The sequence below is a fragment of the Thamnophis sirtalis genome, unplaced genomic scaffold, assembly GCF_051295495.1.
Source record: "Thamnophis sirtalis isolate CommonGarterSnake01/CBP01778 unplaced genomic scaffold, rThaSir2_p1.2 scaffold_2, whole genome shotgun sequence".
NCBI classification, from domain to species: domain Eukaryota; kingdom Metazoa; phylum Chordata; class Lepidosauria; order Squamata; family Natricidae; genus Thamnophis; species Thamnophis sirtalis.
In genome coordinates, this window is record NW_028261382.1 from 3,009,128 (window position 1) to 3,015,633 (window position 6,506).

The 6,506-nt window shown below is 44.1% G+C and overlaps 1 protein-coding gene across 2 annotated transcripts in view; it reads left to right on the plus strand.

The window, feature by feature from the left end:
• LINGO1 (leucine rich repeat and Ig domain containing 1) overlaps nt 1-6,506 on the plus strand; it is a 386,153-nt gene that overhangs the window by 198,219 nt on the left and 181,428 nt on the right. Inside the window, exon 4 of one of the 2 annotated variants that reach the window (XR_015695411.1) lies at nt 2,510-2,582. The exons of the other annotated variant lie outside the window; for it this stretch is intronic. The gene's annotated coding sequence lies outside the window, so the exon portion shown is untranslated. Of the gene's footprint in view, nt 1-2,509; nt 2,583-6,506 lie in introns of those variants that run through there. 2 annotated transcript variants of the gene reach the window in all.

The window sequence follows — 6,506 nt, forward strand, 5'->3', positions numbered from 1 at the left end:
CGCTGACAAAAACCTCGTCACTAAAACCGTGACGTCATCAACGCGCCGACAACAGCACGTCGACAACAGTGCGTCAACAGAAGGTTGATTTACAACAGCGCGTTGGCAGGAGGGCGATTTAAGTTAAGGTAAGGGTTAGGTTTAGGGTTAGGGTTAGGGTTAGGGTTAGGGTTAGCATTACGTTTAGGGTTAGCGTTAGCGTTAGCGTTAGCGTTAGCGTTAGCGTTAGCGTTAGCGTTAGCGTTATGTTTAGGGTTAGGGTTAGCGTTAGCGTTAGGGTTAGATTTAGGGTTAGGGTTAGGGTTAGGGTTAGGGTTAGGGTTAGGGTTAGGGTTAGGGTTAGGGTTAGGGTTAGGGTTAGGTTTAGGGTTAGGGTTAGGTTACAGTGCCCTTCTGTCGGCGCGCTGTTGTCGGCGCAATTCAGCGCTCATTCGTCGGCGCGGTTCAGAACTCGTGGTTTGTCACCGCGGTTTAGTCAGGCGCGCTTTTGTCGGCCACGCTTTTGTCGGTGAACTGAAGTGATCACGGTTGCAAAGCACCAACCCAAGTATCATCCGGAGATCTAGGCCGCCGTGATTCGACTACGTTCCTTGTCAGGCTAGATCTAGGCTTGGTGAACTTTTGAAAAGCTTGGCCCTCTGCCAAAACATGAAATATGCCCATGAAAATGTGAGTTGTTAGGCCTGGAACTTTTTGTCACCTGTGTACGAAATCTCCCGGCTGATGCCATCTGTCTGAGAACTAAAGCTGGCGTGTTCCTTCCACGTGCCAGCAAGGTTTTCTCAAGCTGTGTTTCCAATTATATTCCTCCTCAACTGTTCTCTTCCCTTCTGCATCCTTTTATGTAGGATTATATAAAGCGTCGGTTGATATTGGCTTAATAGCCTTGCGCTGGAGGTATTCAATTATTCCTGTCATCGGTGTGACAATTGGAGCTGGTTCAAACCTGTCAGCAGATGCCCTGCTGGCCATTTCTTGTATGAGAATTAGCAACGGCTAAGCCTTGCTATACAGTGTTCAATGTCTGTTTGTTCTTTGCTAAGTTGTAATCCTGGTCACCTGCTTGCTTACCTGTTAGCTCCTGCAAAGTTGGCCATATAAGAAGGACAACTATATGCATTGACATGTCAGGAATGAGAATCAATATGTTCTAGCAATAGCAATAGCAGTAGACTTATATACCGCTTCATAGGGCTTTCAGCCCTCTCTAAGCGGTTTACAGAGTCAGCATATTGCCCCCAACAACAATCTGGGTCCTCATTTACCCACCTCGGAAGGATGGAAGGCTGAGTCAACCCTGAGCCAGTGAGATTTGAACCGCTGAACTGCTGATCTAGCAGTAGCCTGCAGTGCTGCATTTAACCACTGCGCCACCTTGGCTCTTACCTTCTAGTTAAGGTGATTTATTGCTCATGGATATTTACAAGGATCCGTGACCCGACAAAAGGGCGAACGACAAAACCGCGCCCGACTAAACCGCGTTGCTAAAACCGCGACGTCAGCAACGCGCCGACAACAGCGCGTCGACAACAGCGCGTCGACAGAAGGGCGATTTACAACAGCGTGTCGGCAGAAGGGCGATTTAAGTTAAGGTAAGGGTTAGGTTTAGGGTTAAGTTTAGGGTTAGGGTTAGGGTTAGGTTTAGCATTAGGTTTAGTGTTAGGTTTAGCGTTACATTTAGGGTTAGGGTTAGCATTACGTTTAGGGTTAGGGTTACGTTTAGGGTTAGGTTAGGTTTAGGGTTAGGGTTACGTTTAGGGTTGGTTAGGGTTAGGGTTAGGGTTAGTTTTACAGCGCGCTTCTGTCGCCGCGCTCTTGTCGCCGCGATTCAGCGCTCATTCGTCGGAACGCTTTAGAACACACGGTTTTGTCACCGCGGTTTAGTCGGGCGCAGTTTTGTCATTCGCCCTTTTGTCTGTAACTCAAGGATCAACTAATGGCCAACACTAAATTGGCACTAAGGAAGAGTTAACAGAATTCAAGAGGTGTTGGACTTTGGAGATGTAACAATTCTAGGCTGATGCCTCTCTTGATTCCACCTGCTTCCCTTCCATCTACATAACTCTGCTCTGCTCTACTCTACCTTACTAACTCTATCCATATTGTAAGTTACATTAACATAATTTTGCAAGTCTGAAAATATTTCTTACCTCTTCCCCTTTACTCTTCAGAAAACTGGGGAGGGCGTCTTCTGAAATGTCACCCCCACCATTCCCCTTGCTGTGGTCTGTGACGCCTGTCCTGTTTACAGCTCTCTTCCCTGCCTCCCAAGGTCATTCTCGCAGACCATTACATCACCAGATTTATTCCATACATTTTAGTGATAGCTTGCCTTTTTCTCTGGACCATCGAGGTGATATACCCAAAGAGTTATTCCTACTGAAGCTCCACCACTAGAACCTTGGAGGTGGCTTGGTCGGAATGTGCGAGCGGCCCAAAGTTACTCCCGGAGAATGTAATTCTCTGTGAGACAGCCGGTCTCAAATATCTCCTTCTTTTAAATTTTCAGTGCATGATTGGACCAGCGAGGGGAAGATCAGCATTGCATCTCTGGAAACTGATCATCCTACACTTTCTTAGGTGAGTGAGAAGTCTTCCAAGAAATGGAATGCATTCTGTTATGGCTGAAGTCCAGAGTATGAGTTTGCCTGTATTTCTTCCAGCAACACATGAAATATTTGTGGGGAGTATCCGAACAATGAAAATAGACCACCCAAGGTTTGACCAAGTGGGAATTTTCTGTTGCACATTGGAGCATGTATCCATGGGTGTTCGTTGATACAATTGACTTGGAGATCACTTGATTTTAGATTCTTCTGCTCAGCGTGGAAAATAACTTGATGGCCTTCTACTCATTCCAACGCCCCACATTTCTTTATCTAAAATATTGTACTTGAGGAAAAAGTCTACTTCTCACAGTTGAAGTCCACCCAACTTAAAGTTGTCCCATTGAGAAACACTGTCCTGGAGGTTAGATCTTAAATCGGCTTGTATTATGATTATTTTTTTTTAAAAAAAGGAGAAATTTCCAACAAAAGGCTGCCAAGGTGCAGCATTCAGAGAGTAGATTTGATGGCTCTGGATGTGTCAGGTGGTAGATTTTTCTAGTGTTTCATCCTTCTTGCCCTGTGACAATCATTGGTCCCTTTTTTCCAGAGCCTGCACCCCCCCCCCCGCTCTCTCGCTCTCTCTCTCGCTCTCTTTCTCTCTCCCTCTCTCTCTCTTCCCTCTCTCTCTTTCTCTCTCCCTCTCTCTCTCTCTCTTTCTCTCTCCTTCCCTCCATTTCTCTCTTTCTCTCTCTCTCCCTCCCTCTTTCTCTCTCTTCTCCCCCCCTCTCTCTTTCTCTCTCCTTCCCTTTCTCTCTCTCTCCCTCCCTCCTTCTCTCTCTCTCTCTTTCTCCAAGACATTCAGAAGAGACAGGAGCAGGTTCCAGCTTGTACTATATGTACAGAATCCTAGATTAAAATTTGTGAACTGTCAGTTTGATAAGGCGGTGTGTGAGACAGCAAACATCAGAGCTGGCTATTCTCCGGCAATTTCCCAGCTTGACAGCTCTCTGGAGGGAACAAAGAGAGGTTTCAGTGCAGAACAAAATTTAGTTCTTTAATGGAAAAAGAAAAAAAAAACCTATCAGGATGACTCCAGCATCCTTTTCTCTGACTGTGAGTTGGGGTGGGGGGCTTTAAGGAAGCCATTGAACTAGAATGCAACTCTATGTGTCAGGCGCAAAGAATCAGGACCTTTCACTGAATTCTAATGAAGCTGTTGAGTTCTCATGCAGAAGACTATAGTCAACTAATGTTCAGCACTGAATTGGTGTTAGATAAGAATCAACAGAATCCAAGAGAGGTTGGACTTGGGTCATTTCTGGGAACGCAACAACTCTAAGCCAACGACATCCTTAACGCCGCCCACCAACTCTGCTTGCTCGTCTCCTACATCTGTAGTGGTAGATTCATGTCCTGGGCAGGACACTGGATTCAATGCTCTCCATGCTCCTTCAAACTCTTGGTATGTTGTTCTGTGGTCCATTCAGTGGGTTTAAGAGCCACACCTGAAGAAATTTCGTTTCTCACGTAGGGGTCCTTTAAGGCTTTCCTTTATGATTTTCCAAAATTTCCTTTATGATTTTCCAAAATTTCCAGATTTTGGAAACTTAAATCAATGGTCCTTCAAATTAGTGGAGGGTTTGAGTTTAACGCAACCTTGTTTCTTGGAGGAAAAGATACAGGACAGGAACTAAAAGTTGAGCAAATGGCCTTGTTCGTGCAACATCTTAGCCATATCTGTTTAGGATTGCCAGGATGGGGATGACCCTCTGATGGTTGTGTGAATTCAGCCAAGAGGGGGTTGAATGGTATAAATCAGGGGTCACCAAACTTGGCAACTTCAAGACTTGTGGACTTCAACTTCCAGAATTCTCCAGCCAGCAGAACTTTAAAGCTTTAAAGTTGCCAAGTTTGAAGACCTCTGGTATAAACTATAGTTAAGCAAACCATGGTGTAGCGTTGCTTGCTGCAGTCAGGTCCCCCCCCCCCCCCGGGAATGTGGCTCGGCTGGCTGGAGAATTCTGGGAGTTGACGTCCACATGTCTTAAAGTTGCCAAGTTTGAAGACCTCTGGAACAAACTATAATTAACCAAACCGCGGTGCACTGTTGCTTGCCGCAGTCGGGTCCCCCCTTGAAACCAAGGGGGCGCAGTGGTTAAATGCAGCACTGCAGGCTACTGCTAGATCAGCAGGTCAGCGGTTCAAATCTCACCGGCTCAGGGTTGACTCAGCCTTCCATCCTTCCGAGGTGGGTAAAATGAGGACCCAGATTGTTGGGGGCATATGCTGACTCTCTGTAAACCGCTTAGAGAGGCCTGAAAGGCCTATGAAGCGGTATATAAGTCTACTGCTATTGAAACGTCTCGGGTGCGTCGGCTGTGAAATTCTGGAAGCTATAATCCTAACAAGTCTAAAGGCACCCGTTTTGGCACGGCTGATTTACTGCGCTGTGCAAACATCTGCGATGATTGTCATCCCAGCTCGGACTGTTTTAGAGGCAGGCTTCCCATTGCTGAAACCGAAGACAAAATAAGATGGATGCCGGATCTAAATCGGGGGAGGGTTTCGTGTCGTTTTTAACCCAGCCAGTAAGAGAGAAGGCTGGGAGAGAGAACCAGCTACGCAAGTCAAAATAATCGACAGCTTTATCCCTTCAGTCAGAGAAAAGAAAGCAGGTTTATTTATAGAAACATGTCTATCCAGGGATGGTCCCTCAATGCTGAGGTCAGCACTTTCCTGGAGAACCAACGGCATAAATTGTCAGGTAGAGAAAACCTTACATCTGCCAATAACTTCATTTTCGGGGCACTCTGCAAGTGAGAAAAGAGAGAGAAATCAATGGGAAGCAGAATTCTCCGTCTGGTCCCAGAAACTGCCTAGGGGCCTGACGATTGTCTTAAAAGTATCTGCTGCCCCCTGAAAGGGTACTTGTCTCCTTTGGCAGCAAAATTGAAAGAAGGGATTTCGTGGGAAGTAAAATTAGACGGACTGATGCGACATGATCACTCAGTGTGGCTCTGATAGAGATTTCTAGGCGATAGGAGAAAGAGAGAGGGATGAGTGGAAAAATGGGTGATAGATAAATAGATGGTAGAAGATTAGATTAGCTAAGATTAGAGATTAGATGTAGATTATAGGATGGATGGATGGATGGATAGATGATAGATGATAGATAGATAGATAGATAGATAGATAGATAGATAGATAGATAGATAGATGATGGATGGATGATAGATAGATGATAGAAAAATAGAAAGATAGATAGAGATGATAGAGATGATAGATACATAGAGATAGATGACATATATATGATAGATAGATAGATAGATAGATAGATAGATAGATAGATAGATAGATAGATAGATAGATAGATAGATGATAGACAGACAGACAGATACAGATAGAGGAGAGAGAGATTGATAGATAATAGTGAGATAGATGATAGATAGATGATAGATGGTAGGTAGGTAGGTAGGTAGGTAGGTAGGTAGGTAGGTAGGTAGGTAGGTAGATAGATAGATAGATAGATAGATAGATAGATAGATAGATAGATAGATAGATAGATAGATAGATAGAAGAGAGAGAGAGATGATAGATAGATAGATAGATAGATAGATAGATAGATAGATAGATAGATGATAGATGATAGATAGATAGATAGATAGATAGATAGATAGATAGATAGATAGATAGATAGATAGATGATGGATGGATGATGGATGGATGATAGATAATAGATGATAGAAAAATAGAAAGATAGATAGAGATGATAGAGATGATAGATACATAGAGATAGATGACATATATATGATGATAGATAGATAGATAGATAGATAGATAGATAGATAGATAGATAGATAGATAGATAGATAGATAGATAGATAAACAGACAGACAGACAGACAGATAGACAGACAGACAGATGAATCAATGCATCGATGCATTGATGCATAGCTGC